The 14,607-nt window shown below is 43.0% G+C and overlaps 1 non-coding gene across 1 annotated transcript; it reads left to right on the forward strand.

Moving 5' to 3' along the window:
* The first annotated feature begins 12,772 nt into the window (after positions 1-12,772).
* Positions 12,773-12,846, forward strand: TRNAN-GUU. The gene has a single exon. It is a non-coding gene; the product is annotated as a tRNA-Asn (tRNA).
* Positions 12,847-14,607: the final 1,761 nt, after the last annotated feature.

Genomic DNA, 14,607 nt, shown 5'->3' on the forward strand with positions numbered 1-14,607 from the left:
AAGAAAGAAAGAAAGAAAGAAAGAAAGAAAGAAAGAAAGAAAGAAAGAAAGAAAGAAAGAAAGAAAGAAAGAAAAGACCCATATAAATTATTTAGTACATCTCCTGGCACAGAGTAAAGGCTCAATAAATGTAAGCTACCAAAAAAGGGAGGAGGGAGGTTATAAAAGCACTACCTCCACCAATGTGTCCCAGCCAAAGGAAATTTATCTCCTTTCTGGTCAGCCCCTTAAACTTGTCCCATCTCATGTTATCCCAGCAATATGTGACTCATAATCAGTGTTTCTCTACATTTTTATACATGAAGTAAAATGAAAGTGTATTTTATACTTTGAAATTAAAGAGCGTTTTAATTCTAAAGATTTCGATTCTCAAAGGCACAATAGGTTTGCTGTGGAAATTCCAAATCCAGTCTGCTACAAGCTGCATGGACTCTTGTCCTTTCACCTTATCAAACGTTTGAAAACTAGTACCAAGTGATTCTGGGAAACCTTTTTTGTAGTTGAAGGAAAAGATGTATAATTGAGAAAGTCCTTGGATGGTGTGAAAATTGTACAAATTTCGTAAATGTGGTGGGAGTAAGGGAGTAAAAGAAGTGTGATTTCCAGTTTCCCCCATTGCCCCCTATCTCTGAGCACCTACAGATTCCCAAGTATTTTAGGCAGGAAAGTAAGAGTACAAAAGTGGTTAGGCAGGACTGAACAAAAGTGGTACAGCATGTACCATGCAGAAGCAATTAATTTCCAGAAAGATGATTCCTACATTCCAAGAGCCAAGAGCCAGAAGAGGCAGGGGCCATGGCAGGTCTGTTAACTAATTTTTTTTTTTATTTTTAGACAGAGTCTTACTCTGTCACCAAGGCTGGAGTGCAGTGGCATGATCACGGCTCACTATAGCCTCAACCCTCTGGGCTCAAGCAATCCTCCCACCCTAGCTTCCTGAGCAGCTGGGACCACAGGCGCTGCCATCATGCCGAACTAATTTTACATTGTTTATAGAGATGGGTTCTCTCTCTGTTGCCCAGGCTGGTCTCAAACTACTGTGCTCAAGCGATCCTCCCCCCCCGCCCTTGGCCTCCCAAAGTGCTGGGATTAGAGGAATGAGTACCTGGCCTCCTGCTAACTTTTATTAGCCTCAGAGATAGGTTAAGGGCAGAGAGGAACAAGGTCAGGGGAAGAAGAATCCCTTGCACAGCTTTTACTTAGCAAATGTATTAGTTTCCTGTAGCTGCTATAACATATTATAGATTTCATGGCTTAAAACATAAACTTATTTATCATATGGGCCTGGGTATGATGGCTCATGCCTGTAATCCCAACACTTTGGGAGGCTGTGGTGGGAGGATCCCTTCAGGCCAGGAGCTTGAGACCAGCGTGGGCAACAGAAAGAGAACCTGCCTCTACAAAAAAATATAAAATTTGTTGGGTGTGATGGACATGCCTGTAGTCCCAGCCACTTGGGAGGCTGAGGCGGGAGGATAGTTTGAAATCCAAGAGTTTGAGGCTGCAGTGAGCTATGATGGAACGATTGCACTCCAGCCTGGGTTACAGAGTGAGACACTGTTCCTAAGTGCGGTAGAAAGGTATCAGTGGCACCCCATTCACTTCTGGAGGCTCTGGGGGAGAACTTGTTTCCAGCCCAGCCCACATTCCTTGGCTCCTGGCCCCCTCCTCCATCTTCAGAGCTAGCAATTGTGAGTCTAGATTTTTCACATCTCATCACTCTGACCTAGCCACCTATTCTTCTTCCTTTCTCTTTTACTTTTAAGGACCCTTGTGCTTACATTAGGACCACCTAGAGAATCTCTCTCTCTCTTTGACAGATGAGGTCTCATCTCTCGCTCTCCATTCTCTCTCTCTCTCTCTGTCTCTTTTGTTTGTTTGTTTTGCTTTGTTTGCTTTTTACAGATAAAGTCTCATTGTGTCACCCAGGCTAGAGTGCAGTGGTGTGACCAAAGCTCACTCCAGCCTTGAACTCCTGGGCCTAAGGCATCCTCCTGATGCTCCCGCCTCAATCTCCCAAGTAGCTGGGATTACAGGTACACACCATTGCGTCCGGCTCTCCCTATTTTGAGGACATCAGATTAACAATCTTAATTCTATATTCTACCTTAATTCTCCTTCGCTATGTAACATAACACATTCACAGGTTCCAGGGATTAGGACACGGACGTCCTTGGGAGACTGGGGTTATTATTCCACTTACCACAGCTGCTGAATGTTGCAGAGAATTGGCCCTTGTTACCAAAGGGAGAAAAGGTTAGGGGCAATTGTGAGACTACAGCAACACTGACAGAATATTTAGGATTTAGGTATTATTTGTAAAACAGCTTGTTATTTACCTACTCTTGAATGAGAAGATAGCATATTTGTAAATATGGCAATTTGTGCCAAACAATTTTCTAATTTTAATACAACTTTAATTAAAATGGAAAAATAAGCAATAAAACAAAATAATAATTTAAAGAGTAATAAGTACAAATTCATCTCACCACATATTAGAACAAGATACAAAGCAGTAATGCTTAAAACTGTGATACTGCCTCAAAAGTGAAGTATTTATCAATAGAATGATAGCAAGAGGTTGGAGATAACTTTGAGCGTATATGACATTAACAGATGTCAAACATGCACCATGACACAATGAGTGAAGTATTTAATATTAAGTGAGCACTAGAGAACAACTGAATAGTAATGTGGAAAAATAAATGTAGAACTACCTATTTCCTACTATAGGGCACAATAGATCTCAGCTGGGATTTTAACTGAGTTAAAATTCAAGTAAAATTAAATCTAAAGAATAGAATAGATAGCTCTTCATAAACTCAATTATTTGAGAAAGTATAAACCCAGCTGTGCGAGAGGGACAATTTTTAAAAGACTGAAGAAGTAAAATCCCAGAAAGGGGCTGGGTGCCGTGGCTCACAGCTGTAATCCCAGCACTTTGGGAGGCCGAGTCAGGCAGATCACTTGGGGTCAGGAGTTCGAGACCAGTCTGGCCAACATAGTGAATCCCGTCTCTACTAAAAATACAAAAAATTAGCCGAGTATGGTGGCACGCCTGTAAAAACAAACACAAACAAACAAAACTCGGAAAGGAAAGTGTGGACCACAAAGCGAAGAAAAAATATTCTATCCCACAATAGAATGTGGGGAATAGTGTGATAAGTGACGGATAAGTATTAGTTATTTTAAACATATTTTAAAACTTGGCCCGGCACGGTGGCTCACGCCTGTAATCCCAGCACTTTGAGAGGCCGAGGCAGGTGGATCACTTGAGGACAGGAATTAGAGACCAGCCTGACCAACATGGTGAAACCCCATCTCAAATAAAAAGATTAAAAAAAAAAAATTAGTTGGGCGTGGTGGTGGGTGCCTGTAATCTCAGCTACTCTGGAGGCTGAGGCAGGAGAATCACTTGAGCCCGGGAGGTAGAGGTTGCACTGAGCCGAGATCGCTCTACCGCACTCCCACCTGAGCAACAGACTGAGAGTCCATCTAAAGAAAACGCCCCCCCCCAAAAAAAAAATTTTACTGAACTCTGAAAGGATATCACAAAATCCTTGAAGGTAAAATGTTTTAAAAGTAAAAGAGCAGACAATTTGCAGAGCAAAAGTTACAAAAAATAAATACTTGAAAAATATGTTAACCGTATTATGCGACAAGGAAATACAAACACAAAAACGTACTGTTTTTATACCTATTTAATCAACAAAAAGCATTTATTTTTATTTTTGAGACACAGTCTCACTCTGTTGCCCAGGCTGCCATGCAGTGGCGAGATCGTGCCTCATTGCAGCCTCCACCTCCTTGGCTCAGGTGATCCTCCCACCTCAGCCTCCAGACAAGTGTGTGCCACCATACCTGGCTAATTTTTTGTATTTTTTGGTAGAGATTAGATTTTGCCATGTTGCATAGGATGATCTTGAACTCCTGTACTCAAGCCATCCACCTGCGACTAGGCGCGGTGGCTCATGCCTGTAATCCCACCACTTTGGGAGGCGAAGGCAGGCAGATTACCTGAGGTCAGCAGTTCAAGACCAGTCTGGCCAGCATGGCAAAACCCTATTTTTACTAAAAATACAAAAGTTAGTGGGGCATAGTGGCACACTCTGTAATCCCAGCTACTCGGGAGCCTAAGGCAGGAGAATCGCTTGAACCCGGGAGGCAGAGGTTGCAGTGAGCCGAGATCGCTGCCACTGCACTCCATCTTGGGTGACGCAGTGAGACTCCGTCTCAAAAAAAAAAAAAAAAAAAATTTGAATGATAAAATCCAATGTTCATGAGGCTGTGGGGAAATATGTATGTCGGAAGTGATAATCATAACAACAGTGACCAACACTGTGCCCGTGTTCTTCATAACATTTCTGTGTGAGGGAACTATTGTTTCTCCCATTTTATAAATGAGGTAACTGCAACTCAGACAGGTGATGTAAGTAGTCCACCATCACACGGCTAGTATGGGCAGAACCAGCCTAAAAAACCTTTGTTGAAGTCCAAACCCTGTTTTTTGTTTGTTTGTTTTTGTTTTTGTTTCCGTTTTTTTGAGACAGAGTCCCACTCTGTTGCCCAGCTGGAGTGCAATGGCATGATCTCGGCTTACTGCAACCTCCGCCTCCCAGGTTCAGGAGATTCTTCAGCCTGCCACCATACCCGTATAATTTTTGTATTTTTAGTAGAGACGGGATTTCACCATGTTGGCCAGGCTGGTCTTGAACTCCTGACCTCAAATGACCCACCCGCCTTGGCCTCCCAAAGTGCTGGGATTACAGGTGTGAGCCACCTGTGCCTGGCCAACCCTGTGTTCTTAACCAAAGCTCTACACAGCTTTCTATGGCAATATGTAACAAGAGCAGTGAAGAGTTTCATACATTTTGACTATTCCAGCCCCAGAAATTTATCCTACGAAAATAATTTCAAAGCATAAATCTCTCTGTCCTTATATATGTATAGGTGTAGGCATATATATTTTTATATATACACAAAGATGTTTATTAATTTAACAAATATCTGTTTGCTCATTATCTACCATGAAATAATATAAACAAATTATAATATATGAATGCAGACATTAAAATAATCAGTGTGAAGAATACTATAAAATATGCAAAAATAGGCCTGGTGCAGTGGCTCACACCTGTAATCCCAGCACTTTGGGAGGCTGAGGTAGGAGGATTGCTTGAGGCCAGGTGTCCGAAACCATAGCAAGACACTGTCTCTACAAAAGAAAAATAAAAAATACTAGTTTAGCATGGTGGTGCACATCTGTGGTTCTAGCTATTCAGGAAGCTGAGGCAGAAGGACGCTGGATTCCGGGAGGCAGAACTTGCAGTGAGCTGTCTTCTCACCACTGCACTCCAGCCTGGGCGACAGAGCGAGACTGTGACCCAAGTAAATAAATAAATAGCAAAAAATGGACATCCTATATGTAAAAACAATTAGTCACAGGGTGAGATCCAAGAGCTAAATTTATGCAGAGAGGTTATGAGACTTGGGATGGGGGTTAGGGAAACCTTCTAATAACATTTTGAAGGGAGACCCCTACCGCTTGGCTTTTGTGATGCCAGGGTGTACACTTTAACCTCGATTGCCTATGAAAACAAACTTTGCAACAGTGGGTGGTCTATGCGTCCCGCATCTGGTGGGTAAGCGCTTTAGTTCCTGTGGGAACACCCTGTCTCCCCCTCCCACGAGCAGTAAGATGCTCCTCTTGCTGGGTTTCCCTAGAGCAGCCTGTGTTTTGAATGGGAAGTAAGGGGAGTCCAGAGTCCACTGGCCGACAGGTGCAGGTGATCAGTGGAGTCGGGCTTTCGGAGGACTCCTATGGAATTTCAGCCCAGCCCAGAGGAAGGAATTATTTTCATTTACAGTGACTACACTGATCCCTTTTCTGGAATTAATTTGTGTTATGAGCTACCGGGGCATTCGACTTCCATTCATTGCCCCTCTTGACAATCTGAGACCCTCCAAAGAGCAGGTGATGGCTGTCATTCAGTGCACCTTGGCAGGGTTCTGAGGATGGTATTGGGCAGGGGGAGTGGTGGGGAGAGCCCATTCATAGGTAGTCCATTTGAATTTGTAGACCCTTTCCAATTACGCCACTAATTGTTTAAAAGGATTGCAAAACTGAAAAAAAGTTTTAAATCACTAATCTGTTATTGAAAGGTCTTTTAAAAGTTAATTTTCTTCCTGAATACTTCTTAGTCAATACAGACTCGCGAGCCAAGACACCCTGCTGGGTTGCTGGCTTTGTTGGTCTTTCTAACACCTGGCTCAGCAGGCTTTCTTCTCTGATAATGAATTCTTCTTGCTTTTTATAGGAAGAAGTTTGATGATATTAGGCCACTAGATTTAGGAAATATTTCCTGAACTCCTATATTAGCCAATTGGAATTTCTCATTGGAAAAACTCTGCCATCAATAGAAAATTGTTTCTCATATGACCTCATTTGGGGGCAGCTTGACAGCGATATCTGACAACAGGTAGAAATGATGTGGCTGGAGCTTGTTGGGGGCATTCTAATGACCAAAAGAAGGACAGAAGGAAATGAAGTGATATGATCATTTCAGGATATTTTCAAGTTAAAGATCTGTTGTGTGCATGGCACACGTTTACCTATGTAACAAACCTGCACGTCCTACATATGTATCCTGGAACTTAAAATAAAGTAAAATTAAAAAAAAGATCTGGTGTGTGCATATGTGTGTGTGCACATATGCATGTATGTGTGTGAAAAAACAAAGAGGGAATGGGAACAACCCCAAATGCAGAGCTCACCATGAGACTTGAGAGGAGCAGCTGAGTCAGTGCTCTGCTGCATACTGGGTCCCCAGAGGAAGAGGTTGTGGGTTGACCATCCTAGAGGCCAATGCTTAGTGTGGGGAAGCTCGTCGTCACTATCCGAAAGGGGTGGAAATTGACGTGGTTCCAAAATTTGGCCAACAAAGTGGATTTGAAAGCACAGCCAAATGGACAGTGGTGTCACAGATTCCAAATGCAATTGAGCAACTATAGATTCACATCTACTACGAGAAAGGGGAGAAAATGGAAAAAGAAGTGAATTCAGATGTAAGTAAGATACAGCCCTCTGGCCCTGCATTGCTTAATTCCAGTTTATGCTGTTTATAATTTGCAGCATTTAAGGTACGAAACTTTTGTTGTGGAGACATTCAGAGATAAATGTGCTACTTATTTGCTATTTCTTCTTTACAATTTGTTTATTATTATTATTTTTTCTTTTTGAGACAGAGTCTTGCTGTGTCGCCAAGGCTGGAGTGCAGTGAGGTCATCACGGCTCACTGAAGACTTTGCCTCCCAGGCTCAAGTGATCCTCCCACCTCAGCCTCCCAAGTAGCTGGGACTACATGAGTGTGTCACCACACCCAGTGAATTTTAAATTTTTTTGTAGAGACAGGGTCTCACTATGTTGCCCAGGCTGGCATTTGCTATTTAAGAACAATGCAGACTTATGAAATGTGGAAAACTGGGCATGGTGGCATGCGCTTGTAGTCCCAGCTACTCAGGAAGCTGAGGGCAAGAGTTCAGCCTAGGCAGCACAGTATCTCAAAAGAAAGAAAGAAAAGGCCCGGTGCGGTGGCTCGCCCCTATAATCCCAGCACTTTGAGAGGCCAAGGTGGGTGGATGGCTTGAGCTCAGGAGTTCAAGACCAGCCTGGGGAACATGGTGAAACCCCGTCTCTACAAAAAATACAAAAATTAGCCAGGTGTGGTGGCATGCACCTGTAGTCCCAGCTACTCAGGAGGCTGAGGTGAGAGGATCAATTGGGAGGTCAAGGCTGCAGTGAGCTGTGATCACTCCATTGCATGCCAGCCTGGGTGACAGAGCAAGACCCTGTCTCAAAAAAAAAAAAAAAAAAGGCAAATAGGAGAGAGTATGTGAAAATGCCTGCCCTGTACTTCATTCCATAAATAAGGACTTTTCAGGTACAGTGACCTTGGGGAGGTGGGGGAAAAAGTAGAACTATGGCATTTGATACACTCAAGACAGTTTTCTTCAAAAATAAAAGAACAGGACTTCCTTTGAATACAGGAGTGTAGAATTGCAAGAAACTCTCCACAAGCTACTTTTTTTGTTTAAAAAATTATGGTGAAATATACATAACATGAACGTTTCCATCTTAAATTAGCTGGGTGTGATGGTGTGTGCCTGCAGTTCCAGTGCCTGTAGTCCATTAACTACTTTCATAGCTATTGTCTGATAAACTTAAGAAAAAAAATCACCACCAGGCGCGGTGGCTCATGCTTGTAATTCCAGCACTTTGAGAGGAGGAGGTGGGCAGATTGCTTGAGCCCAGGAGTCTGAGACGAGCCTGGGCAGCATGGCAAAACTCCCTCTCTACAAAAAATACAAAACTTAGCAGGGTGTGGTGGTGCATACCTATAGTCCCAGCTATTGGGGAGGCTGAGGTAAGAGAATTGCTTGAGCCCGGGAGGTTGAGGCTGCAGTGAGCTGACATTGGGTCACTGCACTCCAGCCTGGGTGACAAGGAGAGACTCTGTCTCAAAAAACAAACAAGCAAAAGTCACCAAAAGAGACACACTGATTCAAACAAGCAGAGTTGGCAATATTCATGATCTCGTTTTACCTTTCTTTTGAAAATATGAAGCTTCCAGATTCCAACGATATGGTGTGTTCACAGTCTGTCCTCTATTCACCCAGAAAAGGGGAGATTGCTTTCTCTTTTAAAAAGGAAAGCTTAAAACAGAGAAAAGGGCTCAGGTAAAGGAACAAATGAGATCAAAATTCTCAGGTTGATACTCAATGATTTTAAATGCTGAGTTTTTCTCCAGAAATACTGCATGATGATATGTTAAAATAAATCCTTAATAGATCAGAATGCTCAAGAAATGGGGATTATTCTTTTTAATGGCACTTTCTGATGAACTGAAAATTAACAAGAAACCCATGTTTTGTCTATTTCTATCTTTTACGTTGAAAAAATTGTGAAAATATGTATTAGTCCATTTTCCTCTCAAATTTAAACAGTCTAGTGAACAAATTAAACCTTTGATTCAAAGTCTTTGGCTTGAATTCTATCATAGCCACTTATCAGCTGTGTGATTTCAGGTAGGTTATTTAATCTCTTTTGTCTTAATTTCCTCATCTGCAAAATAGTGATAGTTATTAATTCATGCATAATGTGTAGCATGGTATTTGGCATATTGTAAGCCCTTAGCAAATTTTAGCTCTTACCATTATCACTATTTATTATTGTTAAATGTACAGCACCATCGTAGGTGCAATGGGGGAATAAGACAAGTAGGAGAACCAGATGGAAATTCCAGGTGCTTACTGTGCAGGTAAGGGATACAAGAATTACATCCACAAAACAGTTTGGTTTTAGTGGGATGCTGTAAGTTATGAAGGTTCCTGTCAAATGAGTGATGCACACTTCAGGCCCATAGGGGTTCAGGGAGGGGAGAAAAGAACTGGGCAGGTGAGGTTGAGAAAGGGAAGGAAGAGGAAGGAGGAGAGTTGAAAGGAGGAGGAAAAGGCATGACAGAAGCAAGCCCAGAATGATTCAGCTAGACTAGGAAGGGGGATGAAACAGTACCAGCTAAGAAAGGTGTGGGTCAGAAATGAGTATACCATATTCTGGAGGTCCGCTGTGTGGTTGCAGTGCCTCAGGGTCATCATTTTGGAGATCAAACTTCCTTGCTAGGCCTGTAATTGAAAAAGAAGTAGGTAATTGGATTGAATGGATGCTGACCCCTGGGACTTCTCTAAATGATATACAAAGTACAACACAATGAAAACCACAGCAAAATAATTTTAAGAGACTTAAAAAGGAAAAGGAATTAAAAGAAAAAAGACTTTCCTGGTGGTTTACCTTACCCTGCAATAAATACACAATCCTGATGAACCAATGTTCTATGCAAATATGATCCTATTTAATTGAGACATTGACATATAATATTACAAGGCTTATCAGCTATGGGAGAGAACAAGCCACACTTGTGCAAAGATCCCTGAAATGTCAGGGAGTGGGGCTATGGATAGAGAAATTCACAATGCCATTTGAATTTTGCCTGTGGGTTGAGGCCTTCTCAGGATTCCCCAGGGAGAAAATGATAAAGAGTAGTGTGAGGTGAATGGACCTTGATTTCTGGCCTGGGTTTTGCTTGTTACCCTTGTACAGGGACCTCACACTTGTGAAGATGACCTTCTTATCTTTTCATGTCCTGCCTGTTGACCAGGGTCACAATTGATGACCAGCCTTCATTGCTTCCTATTTAGAATGAATGGATTGAACCGTCAAGCAGGCTTTTAAGACTACAGATGTTCATTTAATGGAAGAACAGGTTGGGCCATGGAGATGCCCTAAAGTCTAAGCCTCTATGTTAAATAAACAGCAGAAGAACCAGTTCAGTACCTTGCAATATTTCTGTGTAACTCCCTGTTGGAACTGAGCTTTTGATATGGTAGACGGGCCCATGAAATTAACTGGACATGCTTGGAAATTCCTTCTGGTTAAAGTGAAGAAATAGAACCATCCTGGGTATTTCTTGAGGTACTGGGACTGGGCATCTTGGCCGGGGACAATCACATCGTAGGACCTTCTCTCTATCCTGGCTTTCCCTCTTTCCTCATGAATATTTCAGTCCTGGGGAAGCCCTTTGGGATGATCCGTTGAGTTAATGGAAGGTAAGTATGAAGGGAAAAGAGAAAGGGCAGCTGCATTGCTTTGCCTTATGATGAGGACTGGGGAAAGAGATAGTAGGGACTGATTTGCATATGAACCTGTGTTCTGTTTTTCCTGTCTTCTCTTCTGTAAAGCCCAGTTGGCTAGAGCCACCTCCTTGAGCCCCACTGGCTACCTCCCAGAGACACTATACAGTGGCCAGTGCCAACTTACCACCTATATCCCCACACCACAGCAACAGCTCAGTTCCCAGCCATAGACATGGCTTTCTTTCTCCCCTAGGTCACCACAGCCTGATTTCCTACTCCTGACTTCAAACATCTGCTTCATCTCTTTGTCTCTCTTGTTCAAAGGGAATTGGTCAGAGACTCTTCCTTGGTCTCTACCCTGCCTCTTATTTATTTCCTGAACCAAGATTCTTGAGCCTGGAATAGAAAATTGTGTTCCAACTCCACAGTTTTCATAGAGATCCTAGTTTTGTCTGGGGGTTGTGTTTCAGAAGGGTCCAGGTGTATCAATTATGCTGCCCATGCCTGTATGCCACCTCTTCAATCACTTGTGTCCCCTTGTTTGTGAAGCACAACAGAGTGTGCTTTCAGAAAGAGTCTTTTGTATTCCTAGAGTCTAAAAATATTTGCATGTAAATGTTGGGAATCCAGACAGTCTCCTTAAGATCTGCGCTTCTCATGGGGAGGCACTCAGATCAATGGGGTGCATTTGAAAATTAAATTTACACCAATTGCACCTTGGGTCCCTGCCCCCTAGTGCTGTGCTAACATCTAGGAAGGAGACAGTGTGACATTGATCAAGGCAAAGCATAAATAACCACATTTCAAAATGAATACAAATTGCATAATGACAGTTTCCAAACTATTAGCCTACTTTACAAAAAAAGTTAATTCAACACAAGCCCAGAACTGGCTGTTGCTTATGTGTTGTGCTGCCAGTTGGCAGGCACAGCTTTGCAAGGGGATTGGGGGAAATGAGGATTATTGTAGTGGAAGCACACTCGGCCTTTTGTGAGGAGGGTACAAATTGCATCACTCTCTCAAGCCCCTGCTGTTCAGTGTTCAAGAGCGGACACCAGAATACTGCATGCCTCCAGGGGAAGTTGCTTACTTTTCCTAGAGGTAAAATGGCCCAGTGCCAAGGCTTGGGGAGGAGCCCTGAGTTTACAGCCCTTGAAGGAAAAAGGTCTGGGCAGCTGGAGGTGATACGCACTGAGGAGCTACACCTGCAGTGGTATGCGCTGCCCCTAGCTGGGCAATCGTGGGCACCAGGGGAGGCCATGGCCATACAGAAGCTGGCCTTCTCTGGGATGAACTCTGCATGCTATCTCGGGCAGACCATTCCACTCCTCCGGGCCTGTGTATCCTCATCTGTAAAATGAAGAGAGTGCACTGGATGGCTGTGAAAGCCCCTTTCGGCTCAAAAAGAATGCCATGGTCTCTTCCTTTCAATTGCATGTACCCCAGAAGGAGAAAGGCCCATTGCTTGGATGAGTGGCATGAAATGATAGGATTTCCCTGTGGTCACCATACTTTTACTGCAGGACTCATGAACGTTTGTCTCACTTGCAAAGGAACATGAGAAAGTGCCTGCTAGGAAAAAGGAACTGTCTGAGGCAAAGGGTTCATTCTCTTTGGGTCACCCTACTGCCTTGACTAATTGGAAGGGAGCATTAGGAAAGTTCCAGATGTATTTTCCCAATTTCGTGCAGCATTCTCAGGAAGAGGAGTGTGTGATGAGGGTTATGCTATGATATCTACTGCCTCCAGAGAGCCTCCACTCAAGGTTTGAGAGTCCTGCTCCAGGATCTATGCACCACTTTGTACTAACTCCCCTACTTCCATCAATAGGAGTCCCTGGGCTACAGAAATTTGAATTAGACAAAGTTGGATTTACCAATTAGGAAATCCAGTAAAGGACTCAATTTTTATTTAATTATTTATTTTTAGAGACAAGGTCTTGCTGTGTTGCCCAGGCTGGAGTTCAATGGTATAATCAGCTCATTGCAGCCTCAAACTCTTGAGCTCAACTCATCCTCCTGCCTCAACCTTCCAAGTAGCTGGGACTACAGGACAAATTTTTTAAAAAATCTGTAGAGAGGCTGTCTCTGTGGCGCAATCGGTGAGCGCATTCGGCTGTTAACCGAAAGGTTGGTGGTTCGAGCCCACCCAGGGATGTGGTTTTAAATGTTGGCAGTTGTGGCCAGGCGCGGTGGCTCACGCTTATTAATCCCGAGAGATTGACCTAGGAGAAGCCTCGCTTCAACTCAGAAGTTTAAGACCAGTGAGAATCCCATCTCATTAAAATAATAAATTGCAGTTATTTCTCCTCAGGCCTTGCACTGTATTTAAAAGTCAAAGACTGGTTCCTTGTGTCATGTGCATTCCATGAGGACACAAAGCAGAAGTTCCCCCTATGAGCCGCCTAGAAAATGAGATCCTTCCAGAACAAACTAGGTTGTATGTATGGGAACCTGAAAGTATATGAAGAGAGAAACCTCAAAAATTGGCCGGGCGCGGTGGCTCAAGCCTGTAATCCCAGCACTTTGGGAGGCCGAGATGGGCGGATCACAAGGTCAGGAGATTGAGACCATCCTGGCTAACACAGTGAAACCCCGTCTCTACTAAAATACAAAAAACTAGCCGGGCGAGATGGCGGGCGCCTGTAGTCCCAGCTACTCGGGAGGCTGAGGCAGGAGAATGGCGTGAACCCGGGAGACGGAGCTTGCAGTGAGCTGAGATCCGGCCACTGCACTCCAGCCTGGGTGACAGAGCGAGACTCCATCTCAAAAAAAAAAAAAAAAAATTTGTAGAAACAGTGTCTTGCTATGTTGCCCAGGAGGGTCTCAAACACTTGGCCTCAAGCGATCCTCCGGCCTCAGCTTCCCAAAGTGTTGAAATTATAGACGTGAGCTGCTGCATCTGGTCAGGATTCTATTTAAGTGTCATATTTTACCTTCAGGTTTTCAACAATTCCTAGAGCTACCAGCTCCAAATGATTGGGTAGAAAAACAGTACATCCATATATGCTCAGAACATGCTCAATTTTAAATATAACACCCCATGATCAAAATTCGGGCAAATGTCTGTTCTTTTGAAAAAAAGTCAAACAAAACTCTGTTCTTCTATTTTGTATATATTTACAGTAACTTCTCTCTTTGTTTAAGAAGTCACCTTTCACACCTCAAGAAAGTCACATCTCAAGGGATACCCTTGTATTCTCAGCTAAAGAATTATTTCTAGTCCCTTCTTTCTTTGCCCTTTTTTTCTAAGTACTTGTGGTCCAAGTAATGGCTTAGAATTTTGATTCTCAGGCACTTCCAAGTTATACCTCTAAGTTCTGATGACATCTATTTAAAACAAGATCCAAGTTATATAAATCTAGTTTTAATCAAAGAGGCTTCTTGTCCCCTCAGATAGCTCAACTTTTCCCTGCTTAATTTGACCATAAAAATTACTCTTGCGAAAGCTCCTTGGCATGTGTTCTTCAATGTGAAACAACTTTATAAAGCAATAGCATATCCAGAATTATTAGATTACTGCACAATGCTGAAGCTCCTGCACCCCTCCTGAGATCACATTCATAACTTTTCAGCCAAAACTAACTTCTGCAAAGACCATCTGTGACAGGTAAACGTTATTTGCTGACAGCTAATTTCTAAAGCCTTTTTATAAATTATTTCCTTATATTACAATAATTCTTATCCATGTCTTAGGGAATTGGAAATATGCTTTAAGAGAAATGCTGTTTAGAAGCCAGGTGCAGTGGCTCACGCCTCTAATCCCCAAACATGGGGAAGCTAAAGTGGAAGGATAGCTTCACGCCAGGAGTTTGAGACCAGCCTGGGCAACAGAGTGCGACCTTGTCTTGACAAAAAAAATTAAAAATAAACAAATTAGCCTGGTGTGGTGACATGCGTTTGTAGTCCTAGCTACAGA

The sequence above is a fragment of the Colobus angolensis genome, unplaced genomic scaffold (genome assembly GCF_000951035.1).
Source record: "Colobus angolensis palliatus isolate OR3802 unplaced genomic scaffold, Cang.pa_1.0 Scaffold382, whole genome shotgun sequence".
In the NCBI taxonomy this organism is placed as follows: Eukaryota; Metazoa; Chordata; class Mammalia; order Primates; family Cercopithecidae; genus Colobus; species Colobus angolensis.